The following is a 14,242-nucleotide window of genomic DNA, read 5'->3' as shown; positions in this document are numbered from 1 at the left end:
ATGTACCGACCACTGCAACGGACAGCTGGAACTGACAACCGGAAGCGGCAGATTCAAACCACTACAAATGCCGGAGGATAGATCACAGAAGCGCTTCACAGGAAGCTCCCAAGCACTGAGGATGTCACCTAGACAGGGAACGAAACGTCTGCAACACAAATTCCCAGCTCGGCGAACAGAACCACAACAGCAATAGACTCACCAACTTTAAGGGCACTTAAATGGTCATTGGATATGCATATGGCTGAAAATGGAATAGTGTAGGTTAGATGGGCTTCAGATCGGTTCCACAGGTCGGCACAACATCGAAGGCCGAAGGGCCTGTACTATGCTGTAATGTTCTATGTTCTTTCATGATTCAATCCCCTGACCTGAGTCACTTATCTTCCTATCTCTGTCTCCAGCCTCCTCTGGAGATCACAAAATACTTTTATGGTAGTTGGGGGGGGGGGGGGGGGGGGGCAAAAGCATTGACAATTGAGAGTTGATCATCTGTATTAAACCTCCCTCTACAGCCACTGTGTCTCTTCTCGAAGATAATTGAAAATGAGCTTGCCAGATGCAATAATGCAGTTAACTCTACACATCAGTCTGCAGGAGCCAGGTAATGATGCTAATCTCTTTTTGTCAGCTACGTGGAACAGTCTATCTTGCACAGTTAGACTGGCACCACTCCCCACCTTTTCCTCCGCTACACTGATGACTGCGTTGGCGCCACTTCGTGCTCCCACGAGAGGGCTGAACAGTTCAACTTCACCAACACATTCTACCCCGGACTTAAATTCCCCTGGACCATCTCTGACACCTCTCTCCCTTTCCTGGACCTTTCCATCTCCATCAATGGTGACCAACTCAACACGGTCATTTCCTACAATCACACCAACAACCACAGCTACCTGGATTACACCTCCTGCCACCCCGCCTCTTGCAAAAAACGCTATTCCTTATTCCCAATTCCTCTGCCTTTGCCGCATCTGCTCCCAGAAGGATCAGTTCCACCACAGAACACACCAAATGGCCTTCATCTCATCTCATCCACTTCCCGCACCTCCGCCCTCGAACCCCACCCCTCCAACTGCAACAAGGGCAGAAGTTCCCTGGTCCTCACCTTCCACCCCACCAACCTTCGTATACATCACATCATCCTCCGCCATGTCCGCCACCAACAAACGGACCCCACCACCAGAGATATATTTCCCTCCCTGCCCCTATCCACTTTCCGTAAAGACCCATTCCCTCCGCAACTACCCAGTCAGGTCCACACCCCTCAGCAACCCACTTTCCCCTCCCGGAACCTTCCCCTGCCACCGCAGGAATTGCAAAACCTGCGCCCACACCTCCCCCCTCACATCTGTCCAAGGCCCCAAAGGAGCCTTTGGGCCACTTCCATCAAAGTTTCACCTGCACATCCACACGTCATTTATTGTATCCGTTGCTCCTGATGTGGTCCCCCCCACATTGGGGAGACAGGATGTCTACTCGCAGAGTGCTTCAGAAAACATCTCCGGGACACCCACACCAATCAATTCCACCACGTCATGGCTGAACACTTTAACTTCCTCCTCCCACTCTGCTGAGGACATGCAGGCCCTGGGCCTCCTCCATCGCCACTCCCTTATCACCCGACACCTGGAGGAAGAACGACTCATCTTCTGCTTCGGGACCGTCTAACCCCATGGCATCAATGTGGATTTCACCAATTTCATTTCCCCTCCCCCCACCCTATCCCAGTTCCAACCTTCCAGCTCAGCACTGTCCTCATGACCTGACCCATCTGTCCATCTTCCTTTCCACCTATCCACTCCACCCTCCCCTCTGACCTATCACCTTTACCCCACCTCTATCCACCAACTGCACTCTCAGCTCCTTTTCCACATCCCCACCCCACTTCCCATTTATCTCTCCACCCCAAAGGCTCACAGCTTCATTCCTGATGAAGGGCTTTTGCCCGAAACATCAATTTTCCTGCTCCTCGGATGCTGCCTGACCTGCTGTGCTTTTTCAGCACCCCACTCTCGACTCTAATCTCCAGCATCTGCAGCACTCACTTTCACCTAATGACATACTAGATGAAACTTTCAGTTGTGTGCAGACATGCAAGGAGATGAGCAAAAGAATATTATAGTCAAACAACTGGGGTGCAAAAGGATTGTGCTTCTCGCATGCATGGACAGTTCAAAAGTTCAACATTGTATTGAGCCTGCTGCGCTTTCCCAGCACCACACTTTTCAACTCGTGTCTTCCTAGAAGGCTACTTTTAAAGCATGCCTTTGCTAACATCATAAATGAAATTAGAAGTTTCCAGTAAAAATTTGGGATTTAGTTGCTTTATTAGTGAAATTATTGGTCCTGTAATTTTGGTTTCCTACTTTACATAAAGAAGCTGGCTGTTTTCCGCAATTACACAAATCCTTGATATGAGTAAAATGAAAAGTGGATGTGTTGGCACATCCTATTACTCATCAGGAAAATATGTTGACTATTCCTGGGAATAATTTAAAAGGAAGTCATCATTGGGATTGTAATATTTGGCAAAACTTTAGTGAGCTTTAACAGGCCCTGTCACAATTACAGTGAAATGCACTCATTCTAATTAAAATTAAAATCACGTTAGCTAATTAGTTCCGATACAACTGGAAAACATCCACGATAAATATTAAAAAAATAAAATCACTTAAATATATTTAGGCATTTTATTGAGGATAATATTCAGGTCTTTTCTAATATGTTCCCTTCAGCATGTTCAACATGAATTCACAAATTTTGCTGCACTCTGTCAAATTATCTGATGTCACAGTCATTGTTAGATTAGATTAGATTAGATTAGATTACAGTGTGGAAACAGGCCCTTCGGCCCAACAAGTCCACACCGACCCGCCGAAGCGAACCCACGCATACCTCTACATTTACCCCTTACCTAACACTACGGGCAATTTAGCATGGCCAATTCACCTGACCCTGCACATCTTTGGACTGTGGGAGGAAACCGGAGCACCCGGAGGAAACCAACACAGACACGGGGAGAACGTGCAAACTCCACACAGTCAGTCGCCTGAGGCGGGAATTGAACCCGGGTCTCAGGCGCTGTGAGGCAGCAGTGCTAACCACTGTGCCATCGTGCCGCCCACTGAATTGTTCTCAAGACAATTCAGTAAATACACTGCAACATGGGATAAAAATATGGAAACTATTGTTGCAGATGACAGTCATCATCACAAGAAGTTAGAAGCTGCACAGAAAACCCCAGATTAAAGACAAAAGCGAACACAAAGAGAGGGTTTCAGGCCTGTTGCATTTGTGTGACCTAAGGTTACTGGAATAGAGCTTTATATACCACTGAAATTAGAAGTACTTTCTGTTCTGTAGGTCTCTAATTCTTTAGAAAATGTTTCAGGAAATAAAACACATTAACACATAGTCAATAAAAAAAAAGTCTTTGGCTCCAATTATAGTGCAGAGTGTGTCAATTTGTACAGGTCCAGTTAGATTGTTTGGGATGTGGATATCACTGGCAGGGCTGACCATTTTGTTTTCCTATCCTGAGGCCTTCCTGTTGAACCACAGCAGTCCAACTGGTGATGCTTCAGGCAGTGAGTTCTAGATGAGAAAAAAAACAGAGATCATATGCTCAAGTCTGGATAAGGCATTTGACTTCAAAGGGGATGGACGATGCACTGATCGAGGAGATGCCTGCGTCCTTACTTGAGCCCTGTGACAGCTGCACACATCCTGACCTGTGCAGACTATCGACTCCTGGCATATTTCCTCCGGTGCTAGAAAGGCAGTGTGCACTCAGGAAGTCAGCTACTCACTGCACAATACTCAGCTCCAAACCTGTCCCTGCAGCCATTCAAGTGGTCATTTCAATAAAGGAGGCAGTCAATGGAGAACCCTAGACTGTAAAGCCATGATGGTGGATGGTAATACCATTTCAATGGGGTTGATCAGATTGAATCTTCTTGGTGAGTCACAGCTTGGGTTATCTTTGGTATTTCTAAGGCCCAGCCTGCATTTTGTCCATGTCTTGTAGCAAACTTCAGTTCCAACGGAATTGTGATCACTGTGCATTCATCAGTGGACAGCTCCAAGACCGAGTACTGTCCCTGTTCATAGATCAGATACTTTCACTCTGTTTGGATCTAGCTACCATGAAGTTACCCTCACTCTGTTCTACATGTGGGGATGGTTAATGTGTAGGAGTCTAATCCAATTAACAATTTACATCAACACGTGTCACCTTTGGACCAACCATCTTTTGCCTGCTGGCAACAGATTCTGAAAAGTGGTAACCATTTTTGTTTTTAAATCGACACCAAATCCAGAGGAAAATACATAGAAATGTCTGTGCAGTCCTTCACAACGAAGCACACCTCAATGGAAGACCATGTCCATGCTCTCCTCTTCACAGCCTTTAATCGTCGCCAAGTGTTTTAACCTACAAATGAGAGATGATATCCACTTAATATGGAATCGAGTGCAAAGTTTTTTTTTCTTCAATCAGTCCAAATTAGAGAAGCGTTATGAGCAGTGCAGTCTAGTCTCTCTGAAAGCTTTTATCAACATCTCCATTTTATTGATGACCCCTGGTTTTAAAAGGTCATTGTGACATTTACCAATAGTCTTAACCATCAAGGCTCAGACTAAGAGACAAAGCATTTCCCAAGAACTAATATCACTTTCGTTGGTTCTGTTCAGGTACCTTTTACTAAAAGATGAGAATATTTCAATGGTTGAAAATTTAGGATTATATGAATAATGTATGAGACTTGGATCGGGCGTGGCATGGTGGGAGGAATGTAATGCAACAGTTTAATGGTAATAGACCACATCGACTAGAAAGTACTGGGAGATTCTCTATGTAAAATCATTGTTTCTCTGTACTAATCAAAAAAGATGCCAACCAGTGTGGTCGAGACAAAAAGGAGCACTCTCCTGGTGTGGTGGCTGGTTAGCTCAGGTGGCTAAGGCATGGTATTAATGGTACCAAAGTCATGGGTTCAAGCCATGGCCAGTACTGTCACCACACATGCCACTAAATTGAACACTGATGCCTTTGACAGGACTGGAGAATCGGTCTAGCTGGGTAGCTCACCAGGAGATGGTACAGGCACAATAGGCTCCTACTGTACTGTAAAATTCTAAACTGGTCATCATGAAATCCCCATTAGCATCAAATGTACAGGGGTGTGAGATAAAGGTTAAAGCTGTACTGCTATGGGAAGGTCATTTGACTCCGTGAACTACATGTCCTGACCACCAAAATGCTACTACAATCATTTGACCATTTCTGGTTTTACAGAAAGACTAGGCTTTATAAGGAACTGAAAAACACAATGTCAGTGAGGAACTGGGAGTTCTAATTTTACATCACTGATGAGGAAGATCTTTGCTGCTCATTCATGAAAATATCACTGAGCTTCCTAGTTTGTGGAGTCAACCATGTTGAAATGCAATCAGTCCTGCATACTATATCTGTATGACTATAACGTGATACTGCCGCATCCTCTATAGAGCTCTGCATAGAGTTAATGTTCCAGCAGTACTCTGCTCAGCATAATGTACATATTATAATGGTGGTACTTAAATGTTTGACTTAATTTAACAGAAGTTTGAACTTAATGTTTTGAATTCAGAAAAAAAATTCAGTTCTTCAGCCACAAATACAATTATGTTATTTTTATTACAAAGTAAACATCACACCTATGGAGTCATTGAGCAAGTAAGAAATTCCTTTTTTGATTTATTCACTCATAGGATGCAGGGGTTGCTAGCTGACCAGCATTTATTGTCTGTCACTAGTTGCCCTTGAGAAGGTGGTGGTGATTTGCCTCCTTGAACCACTGCAGTCCACACATTGCACATATTGATTTTCTATTCTTTGTGAAGCACCACATCTGGATGTTGGGTCTCTAAGCCTCACTGCACAAAGAATGCTGCTATTAAAGGGGTCAGGCAGACTCTCCTTTTGATGCTTGCAGGACTTTGGAGAGCATTCTTGCTCCTGTAGATCACGTACATTCATCCTCACGTGCGGTAGCTGGGGATAAGGGCCAGTTTCTGTGGAACAAGCCTGCAAGAACGCCTTAGTTTGTTTGGCTTTCACCCAGCTCTAATCAGAAAGACTTAGAGAGGACTGCACCGCTACCAGATATCTCTTAATGCATCACTGCTAGTGGAGTACTTTTGAAGCATAATCACTGCAGGCAAACGCTATGAACCAATTTGTGGGCAGCAAGTTTTCTCAAACAACACTGGGATAATAACTAGATTGTCTGCCTTCTGTGATGTGAAAATCAGAAATAAACATTGGCTGAGTGCCTTGCTCTTCTTCGATCTACTGATCTTTTACAGCTGCCTGAGCAGGCAGACTCTGTTTAACGCAGGCTTGTCTAACAGATGGTTCACAGGCCACAGCGAGGTCTTATCTGCGCAGTCACCCAAGCTCCATTTACAGGGCAGAAAACTAAAGGATGCTGTAATGATATACGCTTCCAATTAGAGGCTAGTTTCCTCAGGCATTTGTTGCTGATAGCTGAGCTTAACGCAGGGGGCAAGTGGACTTTGCTTGGACGAGCAATGAGCTGTGCAAACACTCTGGAGCCTGAGGCCTTTGCGCAGGAAAAAGCCCAGTAGCTTTCCCGAGAAAGGCAGGAAGGGCCAGAAGAGGCCTAAACAGCTGGGTTATTTTATTCAAAAACTTTTATTATTAGGGTGGGTGGAGTGGAAAATACGTCTGGAGGCCACATATCCTGGCTTCACCAGGGAGACCCAGTCTTGCTTCCCTCCACTTTCACTGCCAATAGGAAACAAGGCGCAAAAATGATCCCAGAGCTCAACAGCAGCCTTTGGCACCAAAACAGCCAGCAGGCAATTCTTTCTAAAAATTGATATACGGCATTGGAAGTAGCTCAACCAGTTCATACTGACATTGATGCAAAGTTCAAGGCTCCTGCCACCTTTGCCCATTTAAGTCTACCTTTGTAATCCTCTACTCCCTTCTCCCTTATATTTGCCCAGCTTCAACTTAATTGTGGCTGTGCTATTTACTTCACTCACTCCCTGTGATAGCGAGTTCATTTATCTCTAGGTGAAAATGTTTCTTTTGAATTCACTTTTGGATTTCTGGGGTGACTATTTTATAAGGAGGGCCTCTAGATATGCTTTCTCTCTCTTCCAGCAGGGGTCACTGAATGACCATTAGCAGCACCAATCCTTATTGCTCCCCCCTTACCCCCCCCCCAGCTCCACTCATTTATCAGAGGTCACTGGCCCCCTCCCCAATCTTCAAGTTCCTCCTTGGGTGAGATCGACAGGTTCGGCACAGACTGAGGACTGGACCAGGGCTTGTGTATTTCAGCAAAATACCAGGAAATGCATTTATCAATTATATGTCAGTCCATGAAGGATTGCAACAGAACAATACTCCATCACAATCCAGTAGTGGGTGGAAGCTCTAATATCTAATCATACAATATCTGGTTTCTCCCATCCCTTCCAACCTCTCCTCGTACTGTGGCTGGTTGAACCATATCTGTCATGGTGCCTTGCCCATGTTCACTGTAAATGAACATCGATAATGAGCTGGCACAGCCACTGAACACACGTTTGGAAATCACAGCCAGTATAGCCAAATGAAGAAACAGCAGGAAGCACTTGACAAGACTCAAGAGTGAGAAACGAGGCCGGTCTCCCAATCGGAAGCAGAGAGAGAATTTGGCAGTCAGCTAGAAGTGCTTAGCTCACTCCTTGTGGCGAAGGGACTGAACCAGGGATCTAGCCACTCTGGATAGCTCAGGAGTAGTCCTACTACTATTCTCTTCCTGCTGGAGCACTTCCTAAGATTTTTTTTAAAACAGTTCTACATCATTAAACCTTAGTGTTTATGACTTTATTTCGTCACACAACACAAAGCAGCAGTGTTCCCAGATGGAGATTGAAAACTTCTCTCATAATTGTGAGGCTTGCACTAATCCAGTGGAACAGAAGGATTTTGCAAAACCTCTGAACAGCAAAGCATCTCATTCAATTGAAGGCTGCTTAAACCAGGCATACATCACTAATCAGTTTACTGATATGCTCTTATGAAAGAGGTCAGCCACAATAAAGTTAGCAGCTTGAACTGTGGTACCTGGCCAAAAGCATTCGGGCCCATTCTGTCCGCTGCTCAGTTTTCACTGGCTGGTCAAATAACCGAGAATGAACACTGCTCTGCCTCCGAATTGACCCTTCTGTTCTTCCGGGTCAGAGCTACCAGACAAATAGGAGGAGCAAAGCTAAGGACAATGCTATGTATAGCGACAACATAAAGCCCAGACAGAATGACAATGACTGGGTGCTTCCCTTGTCAATCACTTCTCTTAAATGATCGAGATTGGCCTCACCATTTCCATTACGTAACGGTCTTGCACTCACTGTATTAATCTGCAGACATAATCCTGCTATAATCTGGAGACTGTCTGCCCTACTTTTCCCAATGAGATTGGAGCTCCTGCAAATTAAAACCACAATCCTGCCCTGCCTCCAACTCTCGGACGAATAAAATGGTGTCAATAATAATGCAATGAACAATTGTCAGTCAGTTGACAGGGTGGATCTGTTGATCACTGGTCAAAGGAAGTGTTCACTGTAAATGACAACGTCTTGTCTGTCTCACAGTGTCAATCTCAAACATCCCCAAGTTCAGGTGCAATAGAGCAGGCTGCTGGCTACTCCATGCAATTGTCTCAGAGGCCTTTATCAAATCTAACCCTCAATGAATGCCCTCCACTTTCCTTCACAAAACTATTGCTGTCATCTGAGCAATACTAGACTGGTCTTACTGAAGAATTTACCAACAGTTCCTGCAATACACCTTTGTGCCAGATAATGCAGGTGAACATCTTACTTCCACGTCCCTGGTCTGTAGCTAAAACCTCTGGCCCCTCTGCATTCCCTTTGGCCATTACAGAGGAACCTCAATTATCCGAACATCAATTATCCGAATTTCAGATTATTCAAAGGAGATCTCAAGGTCCCGATAGAAACATTACATCAAAGAGGTGATGCCAACACTGATCGCGTCTTTTGTTTACAATGATTAAAAATGAACTTGGCTTCCTGAAATGCTGCCGAGAACAGTCCTGGACATCGATGGGAGCCCAGGCACCGTCTCAAAATGACTGGCTGCCTGGCCTCTCTCTCTCCCCATTCTTTCCCTGGAGTTCGACATGGAGGTGTACCCTAAATCCCCCTTGCCAAGATAATCTCTCCAACATTGTCCTGTAGAGGGCAAAGGTGGAACTTGTCAAAACGTTACAGTTAAAGGTTGTGTGTGTGGCTACGTTGTGTGTGTGCACGGCTATGTTGTGTGTGTGTGTACGCGCGAGCGTTATTTTGAGATTCACCCTCTGAAAGCAGCAGCAGTCGTACTGTTGGTGTGCAGTCCAGCTTCCAGTGGTCTGACGGGGGCAGGGGCTGAGTTTGGTGGGGGTGGGGTTGGGGGGGACAGACAGTGGGTGGGCGCTCGCGTGCAGTGTGCTGCTGCCTCGTCTCCTGAATGGGGGGCAGACTGAGCAAGTGCTCGCTGTGTCAATGCCATTGAACTGATGGGTGGGGGGGGTTTCAGCAATACTGCAGGTCCCTTATACACAAGTATGTGTCTCTGCTCAGAAACAAACCCTGAGACAGAGAGAGGGAGCAAGGCAGGCAGAGCGAGCAAAAAGCAAACTTCAGAAAACTCTAAGCCCCAGAGGAGAGGCATTGGATCAATTAATCAAATAATTAATTATCCGAACAAAACAGCGCCTGCCCATCTCATTTGGACATTCAAGGTTCCACTATATTTACCTACTTGAACAATGGCCAGTAGTGTTTTCTCACTGCCAAGTTACTTTGAAGGTTATTGCCTGTCAGTGGTTATAGCACTGCCCGACTCTCACGACCCACCCTCAACAGTATCACACTCTGGACTTTGTAATGTGAAAGTGCAACTTTTTAAACAGGCCCTTTGTTCCATCCAATTCCTCCTGTAAAATTGTGGCCCAAGAATGTGGATATATAATAACATACCTGCATGGAAACAGTATTCAAATTCTGTACAATTTTACTATGGTTTTAAAAGCCGGCTAGCTCAAGGTCAGATTTCTTTTTTTTACTGTCGACAGCCTTCAACTAAACCTTGTATCAACACACGCAGAAAATTCTTGAAACAATTTACTAATAAATGGACTGGTTAAAGTTTTCAAGCTCCTTGTAAAGAACTGACTTGTGCACCGAAGTGTGGAGCTGCTTCTGATCTGATTCTGACTCCATCCCAGCCGCCAATTACACAGCATTAAAAGAACCCAGAAGAAAGAACTTGCATTTATATAGCATCTTTCTTCGACCTGAAACCATCCTGAAGAGTTTCACAGCCAATTAAGTAAAGTGCAGCCACTGTTATAATGTAGGAAGTTCAACAGTCAATTTGTTAACCAGCAAGCTTCCAAAGGCAGCAATTTGATAATTACCAGATAATCTACTGGTTGAACAGCTGCAGCTGTTTGGTTTTGCAATGAACCAGAGGACCCTCTCTGGAGCAGCACTGGGATTTTACATTAAACACGCAACTGTTTTATGCATCTCCCTGAAACCTGTCAATTAGAATGCTTTTTAACCATTTAAAAATTAGAATGAGAAATGTAATATTTGTGACATTCAGCACTTATTGTGATTCAGGAAGATATAAAGGTTACCAGTTGTTCAGTAGAAAGTTTGCATATTTCTTGAAGGACGATGTCTCTGTTCAGATTTTCCTGTGTGGAACTGGAATGGAAGGGGGAGGAGGTTTGGAAGGCAAGCTGGAAGCAACTGGGGACTTTAGTTGTTTCCAATTGTCAAATGACAGACAACTTTCCTGGGTTACAATAGCAGCCAGGGGGCAACCTGCATGAAATAAGCCTTTCTTTCCGAATGAGAGAACAAAATCCAAAAAAAAGGATGTTCTCCTTATTTAGCAACTTGCCAGCAGACGATTAATCAAATGTCAGGGCTTCTGCTAAAAGTTTACAGAAGATCTCTATCTGTATTGCACTTAGCATCCCAGTGTGAAACGCAGGGCTCATTACCCCACTATCATTTTGCACACTGGGAGATGAAGAATTAGTTTCTGTCCTTCTCATTGGCAGATATTGACAGTCAGTAAGAGCAGCTTTGGATGTTTAGCAGCTCATGGAAGGTGCTAGAAAGACCCTCACTGACAATTGTTCAGCACACTCAATTTACTGAACAAAACAACAGCGGGTACTTTGGAGGGGTCCACCTTTGACTCAACCACTGCTGTTGCTTGAACTCCAATGGGAAACCATTAGAGACAGCACTAATGTGTGCCCCATTAGAAATCTAGGACTTGCCCATGAGGGTGATATGGTCAGAGAGGGATGAAAGCTTTCAGGAAGGGGGAAGGTGTATATTCATGCAGTAGTTATGGTCCTATCTGGGATTTGCAACAATATCCTGGGCAGTGACCCTGTAATACTAACAGAATCAGGGAGTGGAGTCAATAAAGGATCTTTTAGTCTCTGTGGAGACAGAGCCCCAGGCGTGCAGCTACAAACCCTTGTGTTGATTTATGATGCAGAGACTTCATTCACATTATAATGAATATTCATCATCCATTTGTGTGTTCAATTCTCGTCTCCCTGCTATAGGAAACGTGTTGTTACACTTGAGAAGGTGCAGAAACGATTCACAATGATGTCGCCAGAGTTGGAGGGTTTGAACTATAGGGAGATGCTGAACACACTGAGGTTATTTTCTCTGGGGATTCAGAGGCTGAGGGGTAACCTTACAGAGGTTTATAAAATCATGAGGGGCATGCATAGGGTATGCATGCCCCTCTTTTTTCGAAGATGGGGGATCCAAAACTAGAAGGCAAATGTTTAAGATGAGAGGAGAATGATTTAAAAGGAGACCTGGGGGGACAACTTCTTCACGCATTGGCTGCCAGAGAAAGTTGTGGAGGCTGGTACATTTACAACATTTAAAAGGTCTCTGGATGAACAGGAAAGGTTTAGAGGGATATGAGCCAAATGCTGGCAAATGGGTCTGGATTAACTTCGGATATCTGGTTGGCATGGATGAGTTGGAATGAAGGCTTTGTTTCCAAGATGTACATCTCTATGACTCTTATTAACAAATTGACCTACATTTTAAAAGCACCTTTCATAACCTCAGGACATCCCCAAGTGCATTACAGTGAAATAAGCATTTTTGAGCACTATAGTCACTGTCGTCATACAGGAAGGATAGCAGCCAATGAGCCCACAGCAAGGTCCCACACAGCAATGTCAGTAATGACCAGATCACCTGTTTTTGCGATGCTGGATAAAGGACAGATATTAGCCAGGAGCTGGCCGGGGACAGCTCTTCCTACTGCCTGTGCAGCATGAGCTCTGCACTGAACTGGAATGTCAACCGAGGTTATGTGCTCAAGTCTTTGGAATGGGTTTTGAATTCTCAGCCTCCTGACTCAGAGGTGAAAATCCAACCCACTTGACCACGAAGATGACAGAAAAAGCCAACAGCCCTCCCACCGTTACCAAATGAAGAGACAGCCACTGGGAAACAGTTTGAAACTGACAGAACAACCACACAACTAAAAATCCCCTTAGGTTGGATTCTTGACCCAAACTATCTCAGCGTCACCATACCTCCCTTTAACCACACAAGTCCGAAATCATCTGGCGAGACCAGGGGAAAGCTGAACCAGGAAGAAAAATCATGACAAATCACTGGTCTTGGGAAATGAGTGGAAGAGTGCAGCATCAGGAGAATAAAACGCTCACTTTAACCATGATCAACTGAGAAACAAATGAGACGATAATATTTATGGAATAAAATTAGAATGAGGAATATGGTGCAGAGGAATTAAACCAGCTGTACATCTCAGTTAAGCTAAGTATGGGAGCATTCAACTCTCTCAGCTATGGCTCAATTGGATGTTAGCTTACGTCTCACAGGCATACAGCATGGAAATGGACCCTTTCAGACCAACTAGTCCATACCGAACATAATCGCAAACTAAAATAGTCCCACCTACCTGCTCCTGGCACATATCCATCCAAACCTTTCCTATTCCTGTATTTAACTCAGTACCTTTTAGACGTTGCAACTGTGCCCACATCCACCACTTCCTCTCGAAGTTCATTCCACACACAAACCACTCTGTATAAAAAAGTTGCCCCATATGTCTTTTTTAAAAATCTCTCTCAGACGTGCTCACGATATCATCATTATCAGGCATGTGATCAGAGGCTATGAAAGTTTCACACTCCATCACTTCAAGCATGGCACATTAATGAAATCACACCCTTCCGCTGAAATCGAATAACTTCACATTAGCTTGGTCGCAATGTGCCTCTGAACGTAGTATCTGCATTTATCAGTGAGCTTTAACACACGTTTGTTGGGTCATTCAGGACCACCCTATTATTGCACTTGATTTCTTATGTTATGAGGGCTGATATAGACATTGTTGCATCAGGGTAAGATACCCTGCTGGAGACCAAATCCAGATACTGTGAGTCACACAGTTCTGGGTTCAAACCCAAAGTCTAGGACTTAAGCATAAAATTAAGGCGTGGAGAGCTCCTGAAGCTCGGGGTAGTGTCCCTAACCTTAGAGCCAGGAAGCCTGGGTTCAATTCCCACCTGCTGCATGGCTGTGTAATAATATCCCTGATCAGGTTGATTAAAAAAAACTTAAATCAAGACTGACATTCCTGCACAGTGCTGAGTGGCAGAGACATTAAACTGAGGTCTCATATCTTTAAGAAAAAAATCTCATGGCACTATTTTGAAGAAGAGCAGGATTATGATGTCTCAGTGGTTAGCATTGCTACTTCACCGTGCCCAGAACCCGGGTTCGATTCCAGCTTTGGGTGGCTGTCTGTGTGCAGTTTGCATGTTCTTCCAGTGTCTGCGTGGATTTCCTCCCCCAGTCCAAAGATATGCAGGTTATGTGGACTGGCCATGCTAAATTGCCCGTTGTGAATTAGCCATAAGAGATGCCGGGTTACAGGGACAGGGTCGGTGGGGGGGGGGGGGGGAGGGGTTTAGCAGTTTCATGTGGATTGGATGGGCTGAAATGCTTGCTTTGTCACTGTAGGGATTCTATGAACTATCCCCAGTGTCCATGCCAATATTTATCCCTCAATCATCCAAAGTAAACTGGTCACCATCACATTACTGTTTGCAAGAACTGGCAGGGTAGAAAGTAGATGTTG

At 44.6% G+C, this 14,242-nt stretch overlaps 1 long non-coding RNA gene across 6 annotated transcripts in view; it reads right to left on the bottom strand.

Annotated features, from left to right (window-relative positions):
- Positions 1-14,242, bottom strand: part of LOC122549174 (uncharacterized) — a 232,466-nt gene that overhangs the window by 41,985 nt on the left and 176,239 nt on the right. For 5 of the 6 annotated variants that reach the window (XR_015756967.1, XR_015756970.1, XR_006311446.2 and 2 more), the window contains one exon: positions 2,204-4,435. This is a non-coding gene — a long non-coding RNA (uncharacterized LOC122549174). Of the gene's footprint in view, positions 1-2,203; positions 4,436-14,242 lie in introns of those variants that run through there. The other variant, XR_015756971.1, reaches the window with a different exon arrangement.

The sequence above is a fragment of the Chiloscyllium plagiosum genome, unplaced genomic scaffold, assembly GCF_037043375.1.
Source record: "Chiloscyllium plagiosum isolate Xiang-an unplaced genomic scaffold, Cpla_swu_hap1 HiC_scaffold_4, whole genome shotgun sequence".
NCBI classification, from domain to species: Eukaryota; Metazoa; Chordata; class Chondrichthyes; order Orectolobiformes; family Hemiscylliidae; genus Chiloscyllium; species Chiloscyllium plagiosum.
The sequence above is the reverse complement of the archived record's forward strand: the minus strand, read 5'-3'. Positions and strand labels throughout refer to the sequence as shown.